Source organism: Manis pentadactyla, chromosome 5 (genome assembly GCF_030020395.1).
Source record: "Manis pentadactyla isolate mManPen7 chromosome 5, mManPen7.hap1, whole genome shotgun sequence".
NCBI lineage: Eukaryota > Metazoa > Chordata > Mammalia > Pholidota > Manidae > Manis > Manis pentadactyla.
Window position 1 is genome coordinate 50365552 of NC_080023.1, and position 27696 is coordinate 50393247.

A 27696-nucleotide genomic window follows, 5' to 3' on the forward strand; every position below is an offset into this window, starting at 1 on the left:
TAATGAAGAATCAATCAAAAGTGAAACATTTTATTACTTTTCTACCAAAAGGAAGAGTCACCATCTCTAATAAAAGTATTTTCGATCTGACTATTAATTATTCATGGAATTCCTTAGTGCGGATCACTGGGAAATCCTGTATCTCATATTATATACTCAGTTCATCCCAGAAGTAGCAAACATCTGGGATCATAAACAAATCCCAGGTTCCAGCTTCCTTTGACATCTCAGAAGTAAAGTGTCTGGGGATCAGCAAGGTGACTGTGCAAAGAGATAGTTCTAGGCTTGCCTCATTTCTGCTGATTTAAGAAGCAACACATTACTCATGAGCCGTAAGTGTGCATTCTCCAATAACAGAGCAGTTTGGCTGGCAAAAAAAAATGAATTGAGATTTTAAATTAATAATAAAGTAATCAAAAGAAAATTTTATCTTTGCTCTCTATACAGTATGATTGATTAGAGAAAGTTCAGTGAAGTTTTAAAAACTAATTTTCCTTTGTTATAAGAAGCATATGTGATCTCAATTTAGGTTATGCTTCTGACATTGTTATCTCTAGGGACCCTTCTATGAAAATATTAAAGCCTCTACTGACTATTTATTGTTCATCAGAGCTATTTTAAGGAAATAACATTTTTAGCCCATTTTGGAACTGCAGTTATATTTGGCTTGCATAATAAGAACTTTGTGAAATATGTAGAAGAGCTATTTCCAAGGGCATTTTATAAAAATATACAGTAAGGTGTTAAGACAGTTTTGGGAAACTTACAGTCATATTTTTGAAACATGAAAGTTGAAGTGGAAATGCCAAACTCTAGATTTTTTTCACATTTTTTAAATATTAAAGAATTTCAGAGCTGTCTCTTCAATTTTCTGTATTTTATCAGAATTTCTTTGAGGATTGCTACTCCAAAATCCTGTGCCAAACTCTTTCTGAAAAATCATCTACTTAAATCATTTCAATATAAATAAGAACTTGCACATACACTTTTGCATAAAAGGATTGTGCCTTCCCATAGATTTCTGTTCTGTCATGAATTTTCAGAGATGGGCAATTTGATTCCTATATTTACAGGCTTCTGGCAATCTTGAAAATGCATTGATTCCTCAGGTTTCCCTTATTATATTCAAATATTTATCTAATTGTTATATTCAATAGGAATTATAAACTTAGGTGCAACGTGCCTGTTAATATACCAGTTTAATTTATATGGTTTAGTATGATTGTGTTGGTTTAAATGATCTTCTTCAGTATGTTTCAGTTAAAAGTATAATGCATAATTGGGATTTATTTATTAAATTTAACATGATTTTAAAAGAAAACAATCCAGAAGAAAATATAAACCATACATTAGAGTATAATGACTTACTTGAAAGGTAGATTGCTTTGGTAGAAGAATGACCAGGGATCAGGAAGCCTGGGTTAAGAATATGGTCTGGTTACTTAACAAAACTACTTTAGTTTAGGTAAGCTGTTCAGATTTTCTGGATCTCACCTTATAGAATTACCCTTACTGTAATAAGTTAGAATTTAGATAAACACTAAATTATTTTTCTTATCTCGAGCACAAAATTCACACACCATTCAAATGCTGTAAAGATTCACTTATTTAAAATTGCTATCATTTATTGACACTACATACATATCATGTACTGCGTGGGTTAAACGTTTACATACATTATTTTATTTAATCGCCACAATATCCTGTCTGTTAAACAAGTGTCACCATTTTACTGATGAGGAAACTGAAGTTCAGTAAGTTAAGTTAGTTTCCTGGAAAATACGGAAGAGCTAAAAAATGGTAGAGCTAAGATTTGGGTGGGCCTCTAATACCTGTTCTTAAGGATGTCCTTATAATTCTCCCCCTAGGTTTTCCCCTTTATATTTTCATGATTTATTCAAGCTTGTTCAATATTTAACTCTTGTAATTGTGATAGTACAGTAACAGCACATGGTGAAAGCAAATGTTTCAAGAGCCCAGACCCTTCCTCAATTATTTTGCTGCTTAACCTTGAAAACTTTTGTATTTCTTTCTTAGAGAAGCTGAATTGCTGTCAACTTTTATTTTCCCGAGTGTCTACTTAAGCTTTATGGCCAAAACTAGTTTGTGCTATAAAAATACCACCCACCGTTTAGAATGAGGCGCTTATCTAAGTAGTGACTTCAGTTGTTTATATTACCTTTATTATAAGAGAAAATCATTGTAATTAATATGTTTGTTAAAAGATCCCTATTGTATTATTAAGAAGGGAAACATTCAAAATTACTATTATTATTTTAAAAATTACTAATTGAACATTTGAATAAACAAATAATGTTAGGTTCTATGTGTTATTCAATTCAGTAGTATCCATTTTTGTTTTGAATTTAAGATGACAAACTTCAGTGTATATAGTGACATTAGTAATTATGAATGTTTTTTCTTAATACCGAAATGAAAAATATTGTTGATATTATCTTTATAAAAATTTCTGCATGTGTTTCATGGTAATAATGATTTTTAAGGTGATATGTTTTCATGAAAAAATATAGAAAAAATGAAAATATAGAAATATAAAAACATAGTAGGCAAGAAAACATCAATATTAATGATAGATAAACATATTTCAAAAGTTCAACAAAGTTATTTTTATCATACAGGACAAATAAAATTAAAATGTCTAAGATAACTTGTAATAACTTTTTGTATGGAGTTTTAAGAGTCAATAAATAGGTGCATATTGAACAATGACAGTTTTAGAAGAAACTTAGCCTGAATTAAACAAATTTTATGACATTTTAAAAACATGCCCATGAGGAAAATAAGAAAAATTACTGATTTTAAACAATTTAGGGCAACCACCTTCTTTGAGTGTCTTGTAGTCAATGTTTCCAAATTGCTAAGTTATATTTAATTTTTTTGAAGTCCGAACTTCTTCTCCCTTTCTGTTTTCTTGTTTGGGTTCACAGATGCCTTGCTTGTGTCCAAATTTGGGACAGGTGAATCAATTCTTTTCTCTGTTCCTGTCACACCTTAGTTCCAGTGTTACTTTTACAGCTTTTGCATTTCCTTTTGAGGTTCGATTTTCCTCCTTAGTTATATTTCTCACCAGGAGGTGACCCAAATATTCCAGAGGCTAAACCTCAGTGTTTACTAAGTGTCCCTTTGCACTCCCGTCTTCCTTCTTCTGGTCCCACCCCTGCCCCACTGGCCTGATTTGGGGTTGAAATTGTGCATTTTCAAGTGGAATTTCCATCAGTTAGCCAGTTTACAGGGATGATTTGTGTTAGGAAGAAAGCAATAAAAACAACTTACTACCCCCAGAGCATTTCTGAGCAAAGAATCTTGACTTTGTACCCTGCTGACAATTTGCCTTTCTTTCAAGGCACACAATTTCATGCACATAACACCCAAAGGGTACTTGTCTGCTCTCCCAACCCAACTTTTCTCCCCAGTTCTCTGTTTCTTCCTTTCAGAAATCCAAAGCACATATTATTTATTCGAGCAACCTTCTCTCACGGTGGATTTTCTTAGGCAATGGGGAGAGGAAGCACACAATTCAGAGAGCTACTAGATATGATTAAACCGATCTTATGATGCAGCACTTACAGACTTTCTGCCATTCATATTAGCCATCTGAAGAGTTATTTGTGTGATTTTCTATGGAAAGACATGAAAAATGAGTACTATTGGAAAATTAATATTTATAAATAATATAGTCTGTTGCTTTTCTCTTTTTCACTCTAAGAAAACTGCACTTTCAGCATTTAAAACAGACAAAAGTCATTAAATATTTCTTTATAAATGACTATATTTTTGCAATTAATGTTCAAACAAGTGCATATTTTAATATATGCCTACTTTGGTTCCTATTTTGTAAATAAATGATGTATTTTAAAACTCGTGCTGAAATCACCTCGTGTTTAATTTTTAAAATATCACAGAAATGTCAAGGTATAATTTGATTCCCAAAGCCTCAGTTCCTTTTCCAGTTTTTGACATATAGGAGACATCTAACAAATATGTATTGAATGATTGAAAGATAAAAGGAAATTTAATCAGAGTGGCTCCTCTAAAAGTATTATGTTCATTGCTAAAATGATAAATACGAGAAATTGTTGTCTACAAATAAGACCTTACAAATTCAAAGGGAAGATCTATGGTAAAAATATTGATTATATGAATATTAGTTTCTCCTGATTGCTTGGTGGTTCATTGTATCCCTCAAAAATTCTACTAGCAACCAATTTGTTTTTCATATTACTCTCCTCTGTGCCTCCATATAGCAAGTATTATCCTTTAAATATTAGTCTTTCTCTAAGAGGACTGTCAGTTATCTAAATTATCTTTTTTAGAATGACATTTATAACAGAGAAAATCTTTCTTTTATTATTTTTCTCCCCAGCAGAGTCTCTCTCCAAATAGCTTCTCTACTTCACAGTATCTTGCACTAACAGATTATCCATAAAGCTTTTGCAAATAAATCAGTAATTACTTAATAGTTAATTTCATGTTTGCTCATATCCCTAAAATATTATGTATTTATAAAAATTGCTATCATCAGTAGAAAACAGGATGCATAGATGGACTATACTTGGATGTCCTAATTTCTTAGTCCATTATCTAGCTGCTTCATATGTTCATGGAAATTACTCTGAATTAGAAGTATCCTTTGTTTTCAAGACCACTCACTTTCATCCTCCATCACTCAACATCAGTTGCATACCAGGCACTATGCTAAACACTAAGGTAGAAAGCCACGCTAAAGATTCCGTCCTCAAGGAATTTAGTCAAGTGTAGCTCAAAGTCCCATAAGTTACAATGTTATTAGTTCAGCAAAGCAACTGAGCATCTCACATTGGCAGAGTACAGAGAAGGCACATCCATCCCATTGAAGCTGACATTTGTATGGGGTGGGAGGTAAGTGTCTTCAGGGAAGGTTATCTAGAGGAGATGACACTTGAGCAGAGTCTTAAAGAATGAATAGACTTTAGTAAGAAGGCTATCATTTTTAGCAGATGGAGCAACGTAAGATAAGAAACTGTATGGTGAATGTAAAACCAAAATATTTGGTGTTTGCATAAAATACAGAACGCAAGAGTGATGGGGGATAAACCCGTAGATGGGTGAGGTAGAAATAATGACTTCCCTATTTGCTGTGATTCTTCTGGCATCCAATACACATCATAGCATGGAGCACTAAAAAGGCAGTAAACAGTTTCTGAATGTAATTAGCTGATATTTTAATAAGAAATGTTTCCAAATCTGCAAAAACCAATTTTGACTCAGTTAAAAAAAGTAGGGTTTTGGGGAAAATACAAAGGAGTGATTCCAGAATCATAGAAAAAAGGGTGAAAACCAGGTTAAAAAAAATAAGATCCATGATCTAAAGAGAAGTAGACAGTCTTTTAAGGATTCTTAAAAGTCTGACACTTAAAAGTCATATTTAACAAAGTCTGGAGTAGGATGGGCCAGCATTCCCTTGGGCAACAATAGACTGAAGCTGAGTCCCTGATGCCTCTTTTAAATAAGGTCTCTTCTTTTCTATTTGCTGTATTTCCTGGCACTTACTGCATTGTACCTGATTTAGATAATCATTTAAAAACTCTCCTGGCTTCTAAAGATACATATATTTGCAACTATTCTGGAGTTTGGACTTAATCAATGCTAATAGCTATAAAAGCACCATAAATTGTTACTGTTTTTTAGTTTTCAAGTGAGAGTAACTTCTTATACCAACAATAATTCTACCAATAGAAGTTTTTCAGTGCCTACTGTGGAGAAAAATAGATTTTGGCCCTATGAAGCCACCAATCTTGTGAGTAAGGCAAATCATAAACACATGAGCTGATATATGCAAACATTAAATATTATAATATAATGAAAGAAAAAAATAAGCATGATTGTGTATAGATAGCAATGAAATGACCAACTATGGTATATTGAAAGACAGCTCTGAAAAGAACCAGAGAATGGGAATGAGTCAGGCAAAGAGACTGGGAAATTTTTTTTTTTTTTTTTTTTTGTAGATAATTATTTTTTATTGAAGGGTAGTTGACACACAGTATTACATTAGTTTCAGGTGTACAACACAGTTATTCAACATTTATATACATGATAATTCTAGGTACCAGAAATCACCATACCAAGTTGTTAGATTATTTTGACTATATTCCTTATGCTATACATTACATCCCGGTTACTTATTTATTTTACAATTGGAAGTCTGTCCTTTTTTTTTTTTTTTTTTTTGTGAGGGCATCTCTCATATTTATTGATAAAATGGTTGTTAACAACAATAAAATTCTGTATAGGGGAGTTAATGCTCAATGCACAATCATTAATCCACCCCAAGCCTAATTTTCGTCAGTCTCCAATCTTCTGAAGCATAACGAACAAGTTCTTACATGGAGTACAAATTCTTACATAGTGAATAAGTTACATGGTGAACAGTACAAGGACAGTCAACACAGAAACTTTTGGTTTTGCTCATGCATTATGAACTATACACAGTCAGTTCAAATATGAATACTCATTTGATTTTTATAATTGATTTATATGTGGATACCACATTTCTCTCTTTATTATTATTATTTTTAATAAAATGCTGAAGTGGTAGGTAGATACAAGGTAAAGGTAGAAAACATAGTCTAGTGTTGTAAGAGAGCAAATGTAGATGATCAGGTGTGTGCCTGTAGACTATGTGTTAATCCAAGCTAGACAAGGGCAATAAAACATCCACGTATGCAGATTTCTCTCAGAACAGGGGGGGTGAGGTTCTAAGCCTCACCTCTGTTGATCCCCAATTTCTCACCTGATGGCCCCCCTGCGACTGTGCCTGTCTTAGGTTGTTCCTCCCTTGAGGAATCTTACCCGTCTCTGGCTAACGAGTCATCTTCCGGAGCCACACAGGGAAATGTAAAGTTGGTAAGTGAGAGAGAAGCCATTTTGTTTGAAAAGGTTAGCTTTTTACTTCTTTGCATATTTATGCCCTGTGGCTTCTATGCCCAGCATTTGTCTTGAGGTATCTTTACCACTTGGAAGAATTATGATACTCGTTAAATTTGATATGAGGCACGGATTCTATTTAAGGGTTGTAATTAGGAAGGAAGAAGAAAAGCTATAGAAGTAGCAGGCGGAAGAAAACATGGGAAGATTGATTATTTCTTTGACATATCTTCTTGTAGAGTAACTTCAGCATGTATACGTTTTAAGCTACTAATTGAATTGCACACACACATTAACATAATAGGAGCATAGTTACATAACCAAAGCATACCTGTAATTACCATCCATCTCCAGTGAAACCAAGAAAACCAGTTAGGCACCTTAGGCATTTGTGAAAACTTATCTATGATATGGTGGATATTGTCCAACAGAACTTGAACAGTCTGAGAGAAATCAGACATATTAAAACAACCCATTCCTGGGACTGTCCATATCCCATATGTTCTTTTAATAGTAAATAGTCTGTAGTTGTAAGATTTTGGAGCGCTACAATTTGCATTTCTCCTAATTCTTGGTTGAGTTCCAACAGTATAGATCCAGTCAAATTTGTGGTTTTACTGTATGCACAGGCCAGCTTAGATATCTCCTTCTTCATTCCCATGGCAAGTCCAGGAACTGGTGGGATGAGTGCATCTATACCTGTAGCAGTGCGTGGATCTTTGTTGGGGTTTTTTGATGATCATCTTCTGGCATGAGTCTTCCAGAGAGTGCTGATGTTGGAAGTGCTTTTTCATATCGTATCTTAGTTGATTTTCGGGGTAGCCAAATTGGGCTTTGATCCTCTGTATAAACACAAACAGGCCCTTTGCCTACACTTTTATATGCCCTTTATACCTTTGTGTAGAACTCATTGGAGGTCACCACACAGGAACTGCCTTTTTTTTTTTCCTTTTTTTTTTTTTTTGGATATCATTAATCTAAACTTACATGATGAATATTATGTTTACTAGGCTCTCCCCTATACCAGGTAACCCCTATAAACACCTTTACAGTCACTGTCCATCAGCATAGCAAAATGTTGTAGAATCACTACTTGCCTTCTCTGTGTTGTACAGCCCTCCCTTTTCTCCTACCCCCCCATGTATGATAATCTTAATACCCCCCATCTTCTTCCCCGCTCTCTTATCACTCCCTACCCACCCATCCTCCCCAGTCCCTTTCCCTTTGGTACCTGTTAGTCCATTCTTGAGTTCTGTGATTCTGCTGCTGTTTCGTTCCTCCAGTTTTTCCTTTGTAATAATATTCCACAGATAAGTGAAATCATTTGGTATTTCTCTTTCTCTGCTTGGCTTGTTTCACTGAGCATAATACCCTCCAGCTCCATCCATGTTGCTTCAAATGGTAGGATTTGCCCTTTTCTTATGGCTGAGTAGTATTCCATTGTGTATATGTACCACATCTTCTTTATCCATTCATCTATTGATGGACATTTAGGTTGCTTCCAATTCTTGGCTATTGTAAACAGTGCTGCGATAAACATAGGGGTGCATCTGTCTTTCTCAAACTTCATTGCTGCATTCTTAGGGTAAATTCCTAGGAGTGCAATTCCTGGGTCAAATGGTAAGTCTGTTTTGAGCATTTTGATGTACCTCCATACTGCTTTCCACAGTGGTTGAACTAATTTACATTCCCACCAGCAGTGGAGGAGGGTTCCCCTTTCTCCACAGCCTCGCCAACATTTGTTGTTGTTTGTCTTTTGGATGGCAGCCATCCTTACTGGTGTGAGGTGATACCTCATTGTAGTTTTAATTTGCATTTCTCTGATAATTAGTGATGTGGAGCATCTTTTCATGTGTCTGTTGGCCATCTGTATTTCTTTTTTGGAGAACTGTCTGTTCAGTTCCTCTGCCCATTTTTTAATTGGGTTATTTGTTTTTTGTTTGTTGTGGCGTGTGAGCTCTTTATATATTCTGGACGTCAATCCTTTATCGGATGTGTCATTTTCAAATATATTCTCCCATACTGTAGGGTTCCTTTTTGTTCTCTTGATGGTGTCTTTTGCTGTACAGAAGCTTTTCAGCTAAATATAGTCCCACTTACTCATTTTTGCTGTTGTTTTCCTTGCCCGGGGAGATATGTTCAAGAAGAGGTCACTCATGTTTATGTCTAAGAGGTTTTTGCCTATGTTTTCTTCCAAGAGTTTAATGGTTTCATGACTTACATTCAGGTCTTTGATTCATTTTGAGTTTACTTTTGTATATGGGGTTAGACAATAGTCCAGTTTCATTCTCCTATATGTAGCTGTCCAGTTTTGCCAGCACCATCTGTTGAAGAGACTGTCATTTCACCACTGTATGTCCATGGCTCCTTTATCAAATATTAATTGACCATATATTTCTGGATTAATGTCTGGATTCTCTAGTTGTTCCATTGGTCCGTGGCTCAGTTCTTGTGCCAGTACCAAATTATGTTGATTACTATGGTTTTATAGTAGAGCTTGAAGTTGGGGAGTGAGATCCCCCCACTTTATTCTTCTTTCTCAGGATTGCTTTGGATATTTGGGATCTTTGGTGTTTCCATATGAATTTCTGAACTATTTGTTGCAGTTCATTGAAGAATGTTGCTGGTAGTTTCATAGGAATTGCATCAAATCTGTATATTGCTTTGGGCAGGATGGCCATTTTGACGATATTAATTCTTCCTAGCCACGAGCATGGGATGAGTTTCCATCTGTTAGTATCCCCTTTAATTTCTCTTACGAGTGACATGTAGTTTTCAGAGTATAAGTCTTTCACTTCTTTGGTTAGGTTTATTCCTGAGAATTTTTTTTTTTGATGCAATTGTGAATGGAGTTGTTTTCCTGATTTCTCTTTCTGTTGCTTCATAGTTAGTGTATAGGAAAGCCACAGATTTCTGTGTGTTGATTTTGTATCCTGCAACTTTGCTTTATTCCGATATCAGTTCTAGTAGTTTTGGGGTGGAGTCTTTAGGATTTTTTATGTACAGTATCATGTCATCTGCAAATAGTGACAGTTTAACTTCTTCTTTACCAATCTGGATTCCTTGTATTTTTTTATTTTGTCTGATTGCCATGGCTAGGACCTCCAGTACTATGTTAAATAACAGTGGGGAGAGTGGGCATCCCTGTCTAGTTCCCGATCTCAGAGGAAATGCTTTCAGCTTCTCGCTGTTCAATATAATGTTGGCTGTGGGTTTATCATAGATGGCCTTTATTATGTTGAGGTACTTGCCGCCCTCTATTCCCATTTTGCTGAGAGTTTTTATTATGCATGGATGTTGAACTTTGTCAAATGCTTTTTCAGCATCTATGGAGATGATCATGTGGTTTTTGTCTTTCTTTTTGTTGATGTGGTGGATGATGTTGATGTACTTTCGAATGTTGTACCATCCTTGCATCCCTGGGATGAATCCCACTTGGTCATGGTGTATGATCCTTTTGATGTATTTTTGAGTTTGGTTTGCTAATATTTTGTTGAGTATATTTGCATCTACGTTCATCAGGGATATTGGTCTATAGTTTTCTTTTTTGGTGGGGTCTTTGCCTGGTTTTGGTATTAGGGTGATGTTAGCTTCATAGAATGAGTTTGGGAGTATTCCCTCCTCCTCTATTTTTTGGAAAACTTTAAGGAGAATGGGCATTATGTCTTCCCTATATGTCTGATAAAATTCCGTGGTAACTACATCTGGCCCGAGGGTTTTGTTCTTTGGTAATTTTTTGATTACCGCTTCAATTTCATTGCTGGTAATTGGTCTGTTTAGATCTTCTCTTTCTTTCTGGGTCAGTCTTGGAAGGTTGTATTTTTCTAGGAAGTTGTCCATTTCTCCTAGGTTTCCCAGCTTGTTAGCATATAGGTTTTCATAGTAGTCTCTAATAATTCTTTGTACTTCTGTGGGGTCCGTCGTGATTTTTCCTTTCTTGTTTCTGATACTATTGATTTGTGTTGACACTCTTTTCCTCTTCATAAGTCTGGCTAGAGGCTTATCTATTTTGTTTATTTTCTTGAAGAACCAGCTCTTGGTTTCATTGATTTTTGCTGTTGTTTTATTCTTCTCAATTTTATTTAATTCTTCTCTGATCTTTATTATGTCCGTCCTTCTGCTGACCTTAGGCCTCATTTGTTCTTCTTTTTCCAATTTCGATAATTGTGACATTAGACCATTCATTTGGGATAGTTCTTCCTTTTTTAAATATGCTTGGATTGCTGTGTACTTTCCTCTTAAGACTGCTTTTGCTGTGTCCCACAGAAGTTGGGGCTTAGTGTTGTTGTTGTCATTTGTTTCCATATATTGCTGGATCTCCATTTTGATTTCGTCATTGATCCATTGATTATTTAGGAGCGTGTTGTTAAGCCTCCATGTGTTTGTGAGCCTCTTTGCTTTCTTTGAACAGTTTATTTCTAGTTTTATGCCTTTGTGGTCTGAAAAGTTGGTTGGTAGGATTTCAATCTTTTGGAATTTTCTGAGGCTCTTTTTGTGGCCTAGTATGTGGTCTTTTCTGGAGAATGTTCCATGTGCACTTAAGAGGAATGTGTATCCTGTTGCTTTTGGATGTAGAGTTCTGTAGATGTCTATTAGGTCCATCTGCTCTACTGTGTTGTTCAGTGCTTCCGTGTCCTTACTTATTTTCTGCCCGGTGGATCTATCCTTTGGGGTGAGTGGTGTGTTGAAGTCTCCTAGAATGAATGCATTGCAGTCTGTTTTCCCCTTTAGTTCTGTTAGTATTTGTTTCACATATGCTGGTGCTCCTGTGTTGGGTGCATATATATTTATAATGGTTATATCCTCTTGTTGGACTGAGCCCTTTATCATTATGTAATGTCCTTCTTTATCTGTTGTTACTTTCTTTGTTTTGAAGTCTATTTTGTCTGATATTAGTACTGCAACCCCTGCTTTCTTCTCGCTGTTGTTTGCTTGAAATATGTTTTTCCATCCCTTGACTTTTAGTGTGTACCTGTCTTTGGGTTTGAGGTGAGTTTCTTGTAAGCAGCATATAGATGGGTCTTGCTTTTTTATCCATTCTGTTACTCTGTGTCTTTTGATTGGTGCATTCAACCCATTAACATTTAGGGTGACTTTTGAAAGATATGTACTTATTGCCATTGCAGACTTTAAATTCGTGGTTACCAAAGGTTCATGGTTAGCCTCTTTAGTATCTTACTGCCTAACTTAGCTCGCTTATTGAGCTGTTATATACACTGTCTGGAGATTCTTTTCTTCTCTCCCTTCTTGTTCCTCCTCCTCGATTCTTCATATGTTGGGTGTTTTGTGCTGTGCTCTTTCTAGGAGTGCTCCCATCTAGAGCAGTCCCTGTAAGATGTTCTGTAGAGGTGGTTTGTGGGAAGCAAATTCCCTCAGCTTTTGTTTGTCTCGGAATTGTTTAATCCCACCGTCATATTTGAATGATAGTCGTGCTGGATACAGTATCCTTGGTTCAAGGCCCTTCTGTTTCATTGTATTAAATATATCATGCCATTCTCTTCTGGCCTGTAGGGTTTCTGTTGAGAAATCTGACGTTAGCCTGATGGGTTTCCCTTTATAGGTGACCTTTTTCTCTCTAGCTGCCTTTAACACTCTTTCCTTGTCCTTGATCTTTGCCATTTTAATTATTATGTGTCTTGGTGTTGCCCTTCTTGGATCCTTTCTGTTGGGGGTTCTGTGTATTTCCGTGGTCTGTTCGATTATTTCCTCCCGCAGTTTGGGGAAGTTTTCAGCAGTTATTTCTTGCAAGATACTTTCCATCACTTTTCCTCTCTCTTCTTCTTCTGGTACCCCTATAATATGGATATTGTTCCTTTTGGATTGGTCACACAGTTCTCTTAATATTGTTTCATTCCTGTAGATCCTTTTATCTCTCTCTGTGTCAGCTTCTATGCATTCCTGTTCTCTGGTTTCTATTCCATCAATGGCCTCTTGCATTCTATCCATTCTGCTTATAAACCCTTCCAGAGTTTGTTTCATTTCTGTAATATCCTTTCTGGCATCTGTGATCTCCCTCCGGACTTCATCCCATATCTCTTGCCTATTTCTCTGTATCTCTGTCAGCATGTTTATGATTTTTATTTTGAATTCTTTTTCAGGAAGACTGGTTAGGTCTGTCTCCTTCTCTGGTGTTGTCTCTGTGATCTTTGTCTGCCAGTAGCTTTGCCTTTCCATAGTGATAGGAATAGTTTGCAGAGCTGGGATGAGTGATGCCTGGAAGAACTTCCCTTCTTGTTGGTTTGTGGCCCTCCTCTCCTGGGAGAACAGCGACCTCTAGTGGCTTGTGTTGGGTAGCTGAGTGCAGACAGGGCTTCTGCTTCCTGCCTGGCTGCTATGGAGTTTATCTCCGATGTTGCTGTGGGCGTGACCTGTCTTGGGCTACCGCTTCAAAGCAGTGGAGTCGCGTTGGAGGGGGAGCGGCCGGGAGGCCTTTTATCTCCATAAAGGGCGTCCATGCTCCCTGCAGCCCAGGGGATTAGGGTCCCCAGATATCCCCAGATTCCCTACCCCTGGATTTAGTGTCCCACCCTGCCCCTTTAAGACTTCCAAAAAGCACCCGCCAAAACAAAAGAACAAGCACAAAAAAAAAAAAAAAATAATAATAATTTTAAAAATTAAAATAATTAATTAATTAATTTAAAATGACCGCTCATTTTTCTTTATTCTCCGGCACCAGCCTCAGGCATCTGCTCACCGGTCTACCTGCCCTGTTTCCCTAGAATTGGTGTCCCTATCCTTTTAAGACTTCCAAAAATTGCTCGCCAAACCAGAGCAGAAAAAAAAAAAAAAATGGCCGCTCACTTTTCTTATGTCCTCCGGTGCCAGGCCTCCGGTACCCTCTCACCATTCTTACTGCCCTATTTCCCTAGTATCCAGGGCCCTGTGCATGCACTGTGTCTGCGCTCTGGTCTGATGGCTGGGGCTGGGTGTTCAGGAGTCCTGGGCTCCATCTCCCTCCTGCTCTGCCCATTCTTCACCCGCTGGGAGCTGGGGGGAGGGGCGTTCGGCTCCCGCCAGGCCGGGGCTTGTATCTTACCCCCTTTACGAGGCACTGGGTTCTCTCAGGTGCGGATGTGGTCTGGATGTTGTCCTGTGTCCTCTGGTCTTTATTCAAGGAAGAGTTGTCTTTGTTATATTTTCATAGATATATGTGGTTTTGGAAGGAGATTTCCTCTGCTCTACTCATGCCGCCATCTTGGCTCCCTCTCCCTGGGAAAAAATTTTTAAAGGAGAGAGAACAGCAGCTCCAAAGATGCTGAGGTGGTCAGATATCAGCCTGTTCTAATACTTGATAGAAAGTTGCGTGACTCTAGTCCAGTTAAGATAGGGGAGAGTGACCTGAGGAGATACACACCAATAATTAGTCCTATTAATATATCACTGATAATGAAGTAGTGATTTCTCTCAAGGTTTTAGGATTTATTAAGAATGAAAATATGTTTGCAGAATAAACTTGAAAAAATTGGCATTCCCTTTAAAATATATATTGCAGAAAATATTAGATGATGCCACAGTAACATGAAAATAATTTTTTATCAAGTAAACCAAACTTCAAAGTGATATCAACACCTAGATGGGATCTATATATACTTAAAGTAGATTAATAATAAACATATGCTTTGATGTTAGTTATAAGGGAAATAAGTTCAATTGAGAGTATTAAAGATTAATTGGATTGCCAGAGTTAAGAAAGTATTTTGTTTAGGAAATAAAATGTTATTGTAGACATAAATGAAGTTTAAAGTGTTAGCTTATCCATGCTCATTTGCTGTATTTAAAATAGTAAAATTATAGAGCTTATGCACTTAAAGAAATTTTTATAATGTGCTCCAATTAAAGAGCATAAATATGTGGGATTCAAAAAAGACATGGACTGTAAAATTGTATTCTAAAAATATACTGCACATGGAAAGAAAAATAATGAAAATATATGAAGGTGAAGTTTTCTCCAAAGTTTGTTGCCAAAATGATCTTACAGTGAATGTGATGTAAGAGATCTATGGAATTAACTGTCCAGATAAAATTTTCCTAAAAACATGTAAAATCAGTTAAAATACTGTGAGAAAACATTATTAATTCTTGTGCTCTAATCATTAATCTTATGAAACTAGAAAAATTTAATCAGTTGACTTAGAAAATACTTTGCTTAAATATTTAAATTTTAATGAAATAATACCTCATTAAAATGGGTAGTAAAGGTAAAATATACATAAATTTTAATGTTTTTGTTTTATTTTTTTAGTAGTTTCCCCAATGGTAGGAGATCACAATTCCTGGGAATACTGTAAATTTTTTTATTGCATACATTTTTTCAAAACCCTTCAATAAAGCCCAAGGTCCTTTATGAGTAAATACTTATACGGTAGACTCAATAATAGCTCCCAAGGAAATCCATATTATAATCTCTAGAACCTGTGAGTATTTACCTTAAATGTAAAAGGGATTTTGCAGGTATGATTAAATTAAGGGTCTTGCAGTAGGGACATTACCCTGGATTATACCAGAGAACCCAATATGATCACAGATGTCCATATAAAAAGGAGGCAAATGGGTTAACGTTGGAAGAAGAGATATAACAGGCAGAGGTTGGAGTGATGCCCTTAAGATGGAGAAGGGGTCCACCAGCCCTGGAATGCAGGTAACTGCTACGAAGTAGGAAAGAGCAAGGAAATGAATTTTACTCTAGAACCTCCAGAATGAACTTAATTCTGCTGAACCCTTAATTTAAGCCAGTAAGATCCATTTTAGACTGACTACAATTTGTGTTGTTTGAAGTCACTTTATTTGTAGTAATTTATTAGAGCAGCAATAAGGATACTAATACTACCTATTATATTTTTCCCCTAAAATGACTAATATAGTTAAAAAAGTATTTACCTAGGACGTAGACTAAGAAAAACATAATTTTGTTTTCTAAATACATATTTTCATATCTTCCTCATGGTATTTTAAAATACAAACATATAAACATCTGTCATGGACTGGCTGAATGTGGAATGTATAGCACGTCATTATAACATATGTTATTTTTCTACGAATATATCAAATCCAAGGCAAACCGAAGTTAGTGTTTGGTAGAATCAGTTTTACTATATTACACTTATCTACTATTTATATGAAGCAGCTAAATAAATAAATAAATAAATAAAAGAATAGAGTTAATTATGAATATATAAATTAGATAAGTAGGATGAATAAATGTAGTGGGTTTCCATTTAAATTTTCTTATAGCTTTAAACAAGAATTTTTCATAGTAACTGAATTGTAATGCTTGAATTAAATATATACTGTGGACCTCCAAGTCTGCTCTGTATGTACTATTATTTAATCTAGTTTCACCAACACTTAATGAAAATCTAGTTATCTTTAAACATTGCACATGTACAGATGCCCCCAATAATATAAATATGACTGTTCCTTAACTTCCAAGAACCCATTATCTCATTCTATTATCCTTCCAGTAATCTTACCAACATAAAATCAAAGACTGGTAAGGCAACTCAATACCATATAGTATTTATTAATATACATTATAAATATGTATTTTTTATTTATGCTACTTGGTTTTCTACCCAATTAGAACAGAAACCAATGCAGAATAGAATAATAATTGATATGGAGGAAAAAAGAAGTTGCTGTTTCTCAGTGTGTCTCTACTATGGCAGAGACATATTTCCAATTACTGCTTTTGCTCTTTCTCAGGTCCTGCCACATTTTACTTGCCTTTGCATTTCCGGTTCTCTCAAGAACAAGAGAGTATAACATAGTGGTTAAGAGGGAGAGTCTTATAATTTACATTCTGACTTTGCCAATTACCAGCTGTTATAGTGAATTTGTTTTCCTGCTCTGTGAATGAGTCTCTTCACAGAGAAAATAGGGATGATAATCAACTCACAGAGTTTCCATTAATATTAAAATGAAATACGTGTTAAAAGCTTTATATAGTGAAGGCCACATTAGAAATGCTGAGCATATCATAGCCATTCAGATTAATATGCCTGTTGCATCTCACCCCTTTTTCAGTATTTTGACAATCAGTGTCATTGTACACTGGGTTTTGGGATTATGTAATGCTGTTAATTTATCCTACAATTTGGGGAGTACCAGATATCTTAGAGCTAGAGCTTCCTCTAGTTCTCTTAACTGTTGGTGTAATTTTACAGACAAGACTTCTGTCTTAAATCTCCACTTTTTATTTCAGATCACCTCTGGATTTTGTATCCTTTTCAGATACGAAGGCATCTGCCATTATGATTTTGCTCTTCACCAATTCTCTCTAATGGGGTTACTTTCTTTAATCCCAAAGTGATAAAACTAAAACATGTCAGCCAAGTTTTCTGAACCCACACTCAGCCCACTGAGTTTCTGTGAGTTCTTTATTATCTAACTTCTGGGCTTTTTATTCTCTTTGGACTGGATCTGCTGGGACTAGCAATTGCATCAATCACACCCAAGCTTGACATGGAGTTTGGCAATTCTATCTTCTATTTTCACACTTTTCTCACTGATGTTAGCTTTTAGTACTAGTTTATTCATCTCCAACCACACATCTCCCCATAGATAGCAAGGGATAAGGAGCTGCCATGTCCTTATATGTCTTTGGGTGTACCCTGGCCATGTTCATTTGTTTCATTCAACAAATAATGGTTGAGCCTCTATTATATGAGTCTCTATATACTATCTATAGGTAATAACAGTAAAATTTAATATTAAAGTAATCTAAACCTGTCTTTTTTTAATAGGTGAAGAATATGAGACCCAGATTAAGTGAAATAGTCAATGATATATAGTTAGAACTCATTGACTCCTGTCAGTTGAGTCCTCTTTTCATTATGCTACTCTGTTTTTGTTTTGTTTCTGTTTTAATTTCAGAGTAGTTTTGCTATAGCCTAGAGATGGAAAGAGTGATTAAGGCTTACTCTCAAAGACATAAAAGATTCGGATATATTCTTTTTGATTGAAGTTGACATTCTAACTCAGTTCCTCATTTTAATTCAAAATTTTCCAGAAAATTTTTAGAATTCAAAATGGTCTTAATGTGGCCAATTATTATTTGGTCTTTATTTGCCTTCAGTAGGTCCTATAATTAATGTAATTAATAGCATTTTGAGGTATCAAAACACCACCCAATTTTCTCAATATTATGAGAGAGCAATCTTTCTGTGCATACATTCAGCTAGATTTCAAACTTCATGGCCTTCCTCATAAATTTACTTCAGAATTGCCTGAATAAAGTCAGTTTGCCTTTCTGTTCACTTAAACTAAATCATTACACACTAACCATTTGCTTTTTGGAAGTCTTTGAACATGCACCCAAATTTATGTGTCAGGTTCTTTCTTTTGTCAGTTTTAGAGTAGCTTGAAATAAGTGCAGTGAACAGTAACACTGAGATTATATGGAGGCCAAAAACTGTCTGCAGTTGAAAAAAAAGTGGGGGGTATGATATTCAAATTTGTTGGAAATGAAATGCATTTATTTCTACAAGGCTTCCTTTTTTTCTCTCTCTCTCCTGGATTCATTCTGAGTGCTTGAATGCCGGTAGAACTGATAGCTGGCTACTTGTGTGTATCCTAGTCTAATAGAAACTTTCTGTGCTAGTATTTGGTCTCATCCTGATCTGTTACTTATCAAGAGGTATTCACCCAAACTCATCAAGCATAACTTGAAGAAAAATCCCTGCCTAGTAAAATAATATTACTGACGATATTATAGAGGCAAACCTGATGTTAGCTTTTAGTAAAGAGAATTCCTCATTCCACTTTATCATGTGCTCTCTAATGCTCATATTAAATGGATTCAGATACCAAGGTCAGATCTCATGAATCATGAATGACTGTCCTGCAACAGATGGCATGTGTTATTTTTTTAATAATGAACAATAAGTGTAAGTCAAAAAACATACACTCTTCTGTGTCTTTAGGACTCAGCAGTCCTTTCTTCATTTATAATATTGGCCTACATTTGTGATTAGTACTATTTTTAATACAAAATTCAAGAGTTTATGATGAACTATTTCATTTGATTGAATCTTACCAGCTGCTGCTTCTTGGGGATATCAGATGATATTTTCTAAAATTTTGAAATACCTTATCTTTATCCTCAGGCATTAACTTGAATACAGTAGGAGCCATTCACTAAAAATCCCATTTATCATTGGTTCTAAAAGTGTTGAAGATCCAGAACTGATAGGGACCAACCTAGAATGGCTATGGTGACCATTTAATTCTACATATGTGGTGGAAAGCTAGGACACATTTTTTTCCTCTTTCATGTACATTAGGGATGAGGAGTCTCATTATTTCCTAGAAATATCTAAATGAATCTAATGCTTTTGAAATATGAGTTATTTCTTCTGGGTAATACTTCAAAGTTATTCTGATTATTCAAAGAATACACACAAAGAACTAAGATAGTTCCCTGAAAATAATTAGTGCTTAATTAAAGTTTGATACTATCACTTTAATGTCTTCCACACATGTATAGAGTGTTTAGCTTATTGTTGAAAACATTATATCATAAAATTCCAAATACCAAGTTATAAAACATTGTACATTTCCAATTTAAACTCTTGAGATATTCTATCTGGGTGTGTTTTTTAAAGTTAAAATTGGAACATTTACTAGTATTCATCTATCTTTGAGTCCCTTTAGTAGATTGTAGACTTTTACAGAGACTTTTATCTAATTTTATATTAGTAATGGTTGCTAGGTAACTATTTGATGCAAATTAATCATTAATCATTTAGCAGCTCATTCTCTGATTGGAGTGGAAATTGTAATGACTTGGTAGCTGACAGCCCTGGAAACAATTGATTGGAAAAAGAGTATTTTGGGGAATTTAATAAAAATGTACTGTGACTCCTCTACTTGATATTCTTCTTCTTTATCATAATCAAAAAGAAAGAAAAATTGCTGGAGAAAAATAAGAGCTTTTTCCTGATAGTAGACACTGTTCACTGAGCAAGTACCGAGCACCAACACTGAACCAAATACTTAGTAAAAAAAAAAAAAAAAAAAATATCATTTTATTCTCACAGTGATCTGCTTATTTAGGTGGTATAGTTTCCATTTTAAAAATAAGGAACATAAAAATATAATTAAGTAGCTTAGCTTGTCTGAGTTCCCATGCCTTCTAGGCGGGTGGGGAGGGGAGGAATATTTGAAAACAGGTCCCTTTGACTCATGTGTTTTTGCTCTTTTCATTATGTTAAAGAAGGCAGGTAAAAATATTTTCTTGTCAGAGAATTGACAAGGCTAATCAGCTCTCTTGCAAAATACCTTACTGCCCTCTAGCCTGGTGCCTTAGAAGTAGAGTAGTGTGCGCTAAAGTTAGCTTGACTTCGGAGGAATTTTCATCAGAGAGTAGGAATTACTGTTAGGATCCTAGTGTTAGAGGGAAAGGGAGAAAAACTGCAGCTGGTGAGTGTGCTGATTACTATTACCTATTCTGTAACTCTTGCCTAAAACTGAATCTTGTTTATAATACTTTAGAGCTATTAAAATTAAGCTTTTGCATTAGTTTTTAAGTGCTTTTATATCTAATGACCACGAACAGCATGGCTTGGAGCATCGCACCTTTATGCTCTCATATGAATAGAGGTCTAAAGTCTAAAACTGGGGTTTTAGGCTGCTTTCCTTTTGGAGGCTTCCAGGGAGAATCTGTTTTCTTGTCTTTCCTGTCTTCCAAAAGCCACCTACAATCTATGGCTCATGGGCCCTTTAATCTATCTTCACAGCACATCACTCCAGCGTCACATTCTATCCTCACATCTCCTCTCTGCCATTGACCCTTTTACCTCCCTTTCTTAAGGACCCTTGAGATTAAATCAGGCCTGCCTGGATAATTCAGGATCTTTTGCCCATCTCAGAATCTTTAACTTAATCACATTAGTAAAAGGTCCTTTTGCCATGAAAAGTAAAACATTCATGGATTCTGGGGATCAAGGTGGGGCAACTGGGCCAGGAGGTCATTATTCAGTCTATCACAGATTTGTTTTTATTAAGTATGATTTGTATTTTTTTTAAAGAGTACAGTTCAGTACATAACACATGTTAAACTCTATTTCTTAACAACCAAGTATACTTGATTATCAAGAGTTAGTGACTGCAGAATACTCACATATATCTAGGGGATATGGCTGATATCTTATGGATTAAATTGAAACCAAGGCAGTTGCCTTTTTCTTCTTTAATAAACTGTCTTTTTTTCCTGGTAACATAAAGAATAGGTGTGCAAATAACAAAAATACTACAAAAATATATGTGAAAATGAAAATCAAGTTTACTTGTGTTTCTACCACTGAAGATAAATTCAACTAATATTGTAATGACCATTCTTTAAGGCATTACATCATGTGTACATTCACACATGATTTTACAAGATAGGAATTATATGCATACATGCACATGTGTGCATGCACACACACACACACACACACACACACACACACACACACACACTAGCCTTCCCACCATAAATTACTGTGTTCTTTCCAGTTCTCTGTGTAGCCAAGTGTCCTTTGTCCTCTACATGAATATAGGTTTATATGTGTGTGTATATATTTATAAAGACAGGATCACACTATAGACACATCTCATCTGACTATACAATATCTTGTGAAGTTTCCCAAGTCAGCTGGTTTGACTTTTTTTGATTTCCTTTAACGGTTCTAAAATAGTTCATGTTTTGGTGTAGACAGTATATTCAGTCATTTTCCTATTGGTGGAAATTAACTTCACTTTGCGTCATACATGATAAGGAGAATGATGTTCTAAATCTTTACCAGTAAGGTCATCCTGGTTGAGCTACCAAGTATGAATTTGCTTCATCTTACTTTTCAACCAGCAATGAAGCTCTTCTTGCTACTTGACACAAGAGAACTGCCTGCTGATTGGAGGTAATGGTTCAGGCTATAGAGTAAAGCTGAGTGGGATTGAAACTGTGACCTTTAATTCTTTAGCAAAGTGACTGACTCAATACACTGGACAATTTTTAGCCTTTGCTAACATTTGGGGCATGTGTGTTGTGTTTCAGTATAGTCACTTGATTAGGAGAATTTACATTAAATAAACTTTGCAAGTATCTCATACCATCTGCCATAGGTAATACGCTCACGTAATCAAAATACCTGTGACAGAAGCAATGTAACTTTGAACTACTCAGAAAAGAAGGACTAATACACATGTGAACTAATTTTATGGGGGCAGCAAGGCTGGAAATTTTTTCTGTTTTGTTTTGTTTTTATCTTAATGATATCTTTAAGTATTTAGTAGCTACCTCTTTAAAGTCTGTCTTTGTTCTCCACTTTGTTCAGATGATTTAACAAAAATCATCTGAAACTTTCTTTTGTGACTTTATATTCACCGAAGTTATTCTTCAGTATCTCTGCAGTAGTTGTGACCATTTACAATTTCCTCCTTTACTAAGATAATGTGCAAATGTTATCTTCTATATAATACCTAATTGCATCTTCTCAGTTTTCTGTCTTAATTTGTTTTTTTTTTTACATTGCATCTCTCGTCTCTTCTTTGCACTTCCTTTCATTCCCTCAATTTTGCAAATCCATTTAAAGAAGTATACAATCTAGACACTGCTTGATTGGGTTTTTTTGTTTGTTTGCCTTCCAACTGACCATTAGTCATTCAGTCTCTCTTTCTCTCTCTCTCTGTCTCTCTCTCTCTGTCTCTCTGTCTCTCTCCCCCCTGTATGGTGGTAGTGCCATAATTCCTTAAATTTTGAAGAACTCCTCCCCAATTCAATCTCCTATTACAATTACTATTAAACTTTGTTGAATTTCTTATACTTTGAAAAATTCAGTGGTCCTAATTAATCCTTCAACAAACATGTAGTGGGTAGCTTCAGTGTGTACTCAGCCAGGCAATGAAAAGTGTGAGTTCTTGTCTTGAAAATTATTATGCCCCAGTCCTTTGGCTCCTTAGCAATTCCTTCATTCCCAAACTATTGTATAGTTTAATTTTTTTATGAAGTTTCCCTGGGTGAAAGTAATGGAGAACTCAGGGAAAAATGACAAAAATCCATGAATGAAAGTACTTAAAGTTAAGGGCAGGGTTTTATTATTATTATTATTATTATTTTATTTCACTTTTAGCTTTGTCAGGGTTAATGATCTCCACTTCTGTGAAAAGAAAAGCAATGTTTGGAATAATAACAGAAATTGTATCCTTTTGTTTTATGCTATTCTACTATCATGCTTAACTTACTATTACCAGTGTTTATTTAGTTTCCTACATTAAGTAACAAGGTTAACCTTTAAACTGTCTTATTCACTTTTCTAAAGCTTCAAAGGAAATGTATAACTTTAGCTTCAGTCAAAATGTATTCTATTTTTTTTTATGTGTGTTTTAGACAAATCAAAGATGTAGCATGTAGAATTCTAACTGGCATGCCTAAAGCTTATAAAGTTAGATCCTTAAATTTAGTATTATTAAATCACCAAGAAGTTTCAAAGTGTAGAATAAAGATTATGATAAGTCTGAGATTAAGCTGTCATATCAGAGTAATTTGATTTTAAGTCTGGCTCCACCACCTCCATTAGTAATCACATCCTTGACAGAGACCAAGTTCATCCAATAAGAGTTCTCATTGTGGATGAGGTATTGATGTTTTCATGTTACTTTGGTCCGTCAATAAGGTTAAAAGGATAAAGTTATTTAGTTTTCAACATTGCCTTTTTGAAGTCAAGTGTCTATTTAATTAAATTTTGCAATATTTCGCAAGAAAGGACTGGTTGTGTCAGTGTTCTTCACTTGATATTTAATAGCATCTTATGAAATTTGGTAAAGACTGTCTACAATAATGTGAAACAGCTCTACTGTAAATATATTTAGGAGAGTATTAGAAAGTCCACATTCTTTGTCAAGGTAGTTAATTTCCAAGAGTCTCCCTATGCTAAATGTTTGAATTATGTCTGCAGGTCTTCAATATGGTATTGATTTTCTATTTGATTTATGGTAACCTAAAATATTATTCTTCAAAATACTGAGCAAAATATATTTACTTAAGTAATTCTCAAAATTACATATGAATCAACATAATGATAATTACTTCAAAACAGAATGTCTTCTACATTATATTTGTAATCCAGGTTCCCATCATATAATCATATCATTTTTTCTGTCCTGTACTATCGAAAAATTTACAATTACTACTTTAATATGATGACTGCATGTATAAAAAAGAAACAAATTGAAATTCAATTTATGAAAAACTTGGCCACACTTGAGGTATGAACATTTATTTACTCAAGTGTGTTTTTTAAGTTTACTCAAAAAATTGCCAAATGTTCGTAACAATTGAATCTTGTATTCAATTAATATAGAGACCATGTTAAGGTTTCAGATGGAACAATGAATAAGATGGATGAGATTCTTGCCCTTATGGGTGTTTTCTTCCTACTGTGTAGCAACAGTCATTAAATATAGTTATTAACTACATTTATAATGCAGTTATAATAAATAACTACTACAAAAGAAACCTTTAACAAAACATGACAGTATGGTGGTGAATATTTGAGAGCAGAATTTCTTGATCAAATTTATCATTTCTGAATCTATATCTGACTTAAAGCCACAAAGCTGGTGGGGAGGAGTGGATATCCTATTACAGAAAGTGGTGTACTTCCTAGGACAGTATTTTGGCTGCCTAAGAATTTAAACAGTTACCTACAGGTGATACTTAATTTGAATGATAATTTTACTTCTATAAGAAAATAGTAGGTTAACTGTGATTTTAATTATCTATTTTTTTTCTTACTATTATTATCATGGATTTATGTGATCATTTAGAATTTAATTATTTAGGATCTTTGAAGTCCAATGAGCTCATATTTTAATTATAATTGCAACAGATGCTATATTTTAAAATCTGACCCACCACAAAAAAAAGTTTTCTTATGTATATTCTACAAACACTTATTGAATGCCTTCTGTCTGAATGGTAAGTGATATATTCTCCAAGTTCTATGTGGTCAGGAACTATATATTTATTGTCCATGTTCATATTCCATTATATATCACATTGCTCAATATATAGTAGGTTGTTAGTAGTATTCAGTAAATGACCATTTGAAGGCTTAATACCAAGATAATCTCAATATCTTTAAAAAATAGATGGGATAAATAAATTTACAAATAATTATTATAGTGTCAGATATGTAAAATACAAAAAAATGTTACCAGGTTTTATAAAAGTTGAAATATTCAAAAATAAAAAATAAGTGAAGACTTCAAAGTAGAAGTAAGTATTACTCATTGTGAAATGGATTTAAAAAATAGGCCTCAGTAAAGTTTTAAATCAAACATATTTTATATTATTTGGCAACTAATATAAATATATAGGAACATCCAAAGTTCAGTGAAACACAAGAGGGTTTTATATAAGAGGTGCAAGTGGCAAAGGGGTTTCCATGAAAACACTACCACCTGGATTTTTGTCTATTTCCGAATTTTTGAGGAGCTGGCCTAATAATTGTAGCATACTTTGGTTATGCTTACGGATCTTTGCTGTGTCTTTGAACTGGAGCTAGTACCCTCTTTGGAAACGTACTAGGCAGGGACAAAGCTTCTGCGGTTCTTCCTCAGAAGGCTTGCACTATTCACATGTAACCTCATTTACTAACCTGAAGTCAGCCTGTTATGTTTACCACTTAACCACAGAGAAGTTTCTACCATATGAAGCCCGAGAGAGATCACTGAACTACAGCAGGTCATTCTGACCTATACCATTATCTCTCATGTGTGGAGTAATATTTAGAAATATTGTTCAAGCAGCTTTCCACTATTAGGAATAGGGAGCCCCAGAAAAGAACACTGCTCAGCTTAGTTTTCGCGGTTGGGGTTCTGACTCTCCTTTGAGTTGTTGGTACCAGAACTTACTTGGCCATTTGAAGTCATACGGCACTAATGATCATGACCTTTATAATTCCCCTGTGATTCCTTTAGTGAGTTCTGGTGGTCTATGGTGGGCGCTGGGTGAAGAGTTAGGGCCAAAAATGAAAAAAAACAGTTGGGTACTGACCTTATGGAATGGAGAAGAGGTTACACTCATTCAAGTGCTTTGACATCCTCAAATACTTATTTTTAAAAATTCTACTAATTATATATTAAATAAATCATGTACATAAGTTTCAGTATTTGTTTAAGGAAAAATGTGTGACTAAGTATCTTAAAGAACCATTTGGAATATGATTCTTCATTCGGTCACAATCTATTGCAATCTTTTGATTCCAGTCCATTTATAAACTAAGGTAATTGCATATTACATAGACTTCCAGAAAATCCACTTTAAAATTACATCTTATGTAAATAGCAGATTGTTCTTGTGATGGGTGATATTACTTAATCCAGTTAAAATTACTTTCTTTTTAACTCTGGGGCTTTGACTTAAATTAGTTTATCTTGAGGCTTCAGCATCTCAGTTAAAACATTAGGGTACTTTTTCCCCTGGGGGCTCCCATTTATACTTGCCCATGCAGAATGTAATCCTATCAGAAATGGTAATAATACTTTATAGTCGGTAACCTCTTTCATCCAAAGAAGTTTTGAGCCCTTTCAAATGTGACCTTGTTAATGTTGGCAACATCCCTGAGATGTATCCACGAGCTAAGAAGAATTCCTTGAGTTTTACAGATGGAGAAATGTCGTGAAAGAGAAAAGCTGAGTTGTCCAAAAGTGATTTTAAGAGGGCACTCTGATATGATGTAATGAGCACTTAAAAGTGATAAAAAAAAACTGGAGGAATAAGCTGAATATCAGATATACTCCAAAGAATAAGATTTTATTAGAAAGAATATTCCTAATCAATTCTAATATTGAATTTTCTTTATCACTTTCAGTAATTATTTATTAACTGGCTATTCTGTGCCCTGTATGCTATGCACTGAGTAGAACAGGAAACAAAACAGAAGCAGGAGAGCTTAGAGAGGAAGACAGAGGTTTCAGATCCTACAAGGCCTGTGGGCCAGAGAAAGGGTTTTAGACTTGGTGTAAGTTTGTTCAAGATTTGGGTTAAAAACAACAAATCACCATTGGTAGAATGTGAAATAGGGAGTGTAAGAGAGTGAACAGAGAGAACCCATTAGGATTTTTGTTTATAACATTTTTATATTGGTTGTTTTGCTCTTTTAACTACATCCATAATTGTTCCTAAACACATAATAATCACTTAGAGAAAAATATGCAATTCTATAGGAATAAATAATGTTGAACATACTAAATTTTAGAATAATTATGTCGTTTCATTCATTCAGGAGCTATTTGAATATCACTCAGCTTGGAAGAGAGTATTGTGGATAAACCATACTTATAAGAAGTTAGAGTCTGATAGGAAAGTTCAGATCTGTGCTCTTTATTTATATACATTTTCATGGATCAACTCATATGCAGTCTCTATTTGTATAGTTCAGTGATGTAGAGTTGGAAGTATATATACATATATATGTTTTGTGGGCCAGATAAGGCATTGTAGGAGTTCTTAAAAGAAAACCATTACTTGAGGGGAACGTGACCAATGGAGAAAGAGGCTGCATATGAGTTGATCCATGAAAATATATATAAATAAAGTCACAAATACCGGGTTGTCTTTTTCCCAAACACTGGGAAGTGACTAAGAGGATATAGATGTGAATAAGACATTGTATCGGCATTCAGAGTGCTCATAGTCTATTGGAAGAAATAAATAATTGCATAAAAAATCCTAATAACTAGGCATAGTGCCTTAAGTATCACAAAATGGGAATATGAAAGAAGAAA

The 27696-nt window shown here is 34.9% G+C and overlaps 1 protein-coding gene across 22 annotated transcripts in view; it reads left to right on the top strand.

Annotated features, from left to right (window-relative positions):
• Window positions 1–27696, top strand: part of ADGRL3 (adhesion G protein-coupled receptor L3) — an 807141-nt gene that overhangs the window by 473856 nt on the left and 305589 nt on the right. The window lies entirely within an intron of this gene.